The sequence below is a fragment of the Colobus angolensis genome, unplaced genomic scaffold (assembly GCF_000951035.1).
Source record: "Colobus angolensis palliatus isolate OR3802 unplaced genomic scaffold, Cang.pa_1.0 Scaffold101, whole genome shotgun sequence".
NCBI lineage: Eukaryota > Metazoa > Chordata > Mammalia > Primates > Cercopithecidae > Colobus > Colobus angolensis.
Window position 1 is genome coordinate 4,236,968 of NW_012111031.1, and position 2,966 is coordinate 4,239,933.

The window sequence follows — 2,966 nt, forward strand, 5'->3', positions numbered from 1 at the left end:
AAAAAAAAAAAAAAAAGAAAAAGTAAAAAAGAGAAAAGAAATAGCCTCAGTCTGGGGGATGCTGGCATGCCCCTCAAACTGGCTATTTTGTTCTGCTCCGGTACATTCTTATGTTAATGGCAGCCTCTCTGTTCTATTTTCATACCTCTTTTATGTATCTATTATTATTGAGTCAGCTTTTTACCAGAAGATAATTTGAACTAAAGCTGAGAACATTCCTAGCAATGAAGTAGGAAGCAGGTTCTCCTTAATTTTCCTGAATAACGTGTAACAAATACAGTTAGGTTATAAGACGAAATAATGCAGTTGAGGTCATGCTGCCCAATTCCTCTTTCCTTCACCTGTAACTCTTTTTCAGGAGATTGATTTGGAAAAGAGAGTTCACTGTAGCTGGAGCCATTCTTTCACCCCACCCTGCCCTGGGCAACCCTGTGCTGACAGGATGTGCTTTATTTTATTTTATTTTATTTTATTTTATTTTGAGACAGAGTCTCGCTCTGTCGCCCAGGCTGGGAGTGGAGTGGTGCGATCTCAGCTCACTGCAAGCTCCGCGTCCTGGGTTCACGCCATTCTCCTGCCTCAGCCTCCCGAGTAGCTGGGACTACAGGCGCCCGCCACCACGCCCGGCTAATTTTTTGTATTTTTTTGTATTTTTAATAGAGACGGGGTTTAACCGGGTTAGCCAGGATGGTCTCGATCTCCTGACCTCGCGATCCGCCCGTCTCGGCCTCCCAAAGTGCTAGGATTACAGGCTTGAGCCACCGCGCCCGGCATGAAACCATTCTTTATAGTGGCATAAAACAGACTAAGACAATCTCTCTTTGCTCTGTGAGAAGACAGTGAGAAGGCAGCCATCTGCAAGCCTGGAAGAAGGTCCTGACGAGCAAGCAAACCTACTGTCATCTTGATGTTTTTGGACTTCCCAGCCTCCAGAACTGTAAGAAATAAATGTCTCTTGTTTAAGCCACTCAGTCTATGGTATTTTGTTATAGTAGCCTCAGTTCACTAAGACGCTAGTTAAGAAAACAAAAAGGCAAGCTGTGGACTGGGAGAAAATGTTTGCAAAGCACATATCTTATGACGGACTTGGATCTAGAAAATGCAAAGAATCCTCAGCTCTCAATAATAAAGCAAACAACCCGATAAATATATGGACAAAAGAATTGAACAGATATTTCACCAAAAAGAGATATTGTATTAGTCCGTTTTCACACTGCTGATAAAGACATACACAAGAGTGGATAATTTATAAAGATAAATAGATTTAATGGACTCACAGTTCCATGTGGCTGGGGAGGCCTCACAATCATGGTGGAAGGTGAAAGTCACATCTTACATGGCAGCAGGCAAGAGAGAATGAGAGCCAAGTGAAAAGGGAAACCCCTTATATAACCATCAGATTTCATGAGACTTACTCACTACCACGAGAACAGTATGGGGGAAACTGCCTTTATGATTCAATTATATGTCACTGGGTTCCTCCCACAACTTGTGGGGATTATGGAAGCTACGATTCAAGATGAGATTTGGGTGCAGACACAGCCAAACCATATCAGTTATGATGGCAAATAAGCAAATGAAAAGATGCTAAGCATCATGAGTCATTAGGAAAATAAAAGCTTAAACCAAACTGAGGTACCTGTGCACATCTATCAGAATGAATAAGAAAAAAAATCACCATGAAAACTGGCAATACCAAATGCAGGTGAGGATACAGAGCTGTTAGAACTCTCACACATTGTGAGAATGCAAAATTGCACAACTGCTTTGGAAAACAATTTGCTATTTCATATAATGTGAAGCATACGTTTGTCATAAAACCCAGTAACCTTACTCCAAGATGTTTACTCACAAGAAAGGAAACCTTATGTTCATACCAAGACCTGTATGTAACAGTTATAGTGGCTTTATTCATAATCATTAAAATCTGGCAACAAATGTTCTTCAACTGGTGAATGGATAAAGAAACTGTGGTAAATTCATACAATGGGAAACTACTAAGCAATATAATGGAGCAAACATCTGATACACTCAACAACATCGATGAATCTCAACTGCATTATGCTACATGAAAGGAATCAGATATAAATGGCTATATGCTGTATGATTTCATTTATATGACATTTTGGAATAGGTGAAACTCTGGACATAGAAAACAGGTCAGTGTTTGCCTGGGGCTGAGGATATGGAGAGGGGCTGACGACAAAGACGTGGGGGATTTTGGGGGGATGATGGAGTGATTCTGTATCTTGATTATCACGGTGGTAATATGATTATGTATTTGCTAAAACTCATTGAACTGCACACTAAAAAAGATGAATTTTACTATCTGTATATTAAAACTAAAATCAAACTTTTTGAAAAAACCAAAAAAAAGAAAAATGTAATGTGGATTTGCAGAAAGAAAAAAATCAAGATACAATTCAGCAGTAGAAAGTGTCAAAGCGATGCTGAGCTGAACTGTTCCACTTAATATAAAAGGGGTCATCCTTTTGGGTGGAGCAGAGCCTATGAAGATTATATATCTGCAGAGGCTAGCCTTAGCAGGTTCCTCCTCTCACTGGGCCTTGGAGGACTTGGAGAGCCTGGCTCTGGGGTGGTGGTATTCATGGTCCCAGGTATTCCTGTTGAGGTGAGTAGGCCACTCCTAGAACATAGTAGGAAGTCTGGGGCTAACAGGACGTGGGAAGGTGAAGAGGAGAGCCTAAGACATTCAGAAGTCGCATTTGCTAGCCAGTTTAAAGTTTTATTTTATTGCATAGTAGTTCCATTTCATCATCCCAAAACCTTCAACAAAACCTAGTTATATGTTACAGCCTGATCTTTACTAAGCTTTGAAGAGTTGGAATAGCCTAAGTATATCCTCCCAAAAAGGAATGACAAGAAAGGTGCACCAGCCCAGAGAAGCATTAAGGTCAAGGAGGATGGCTTTGATGTCAGTATCTCTAGTACCCAAACGGTAACTA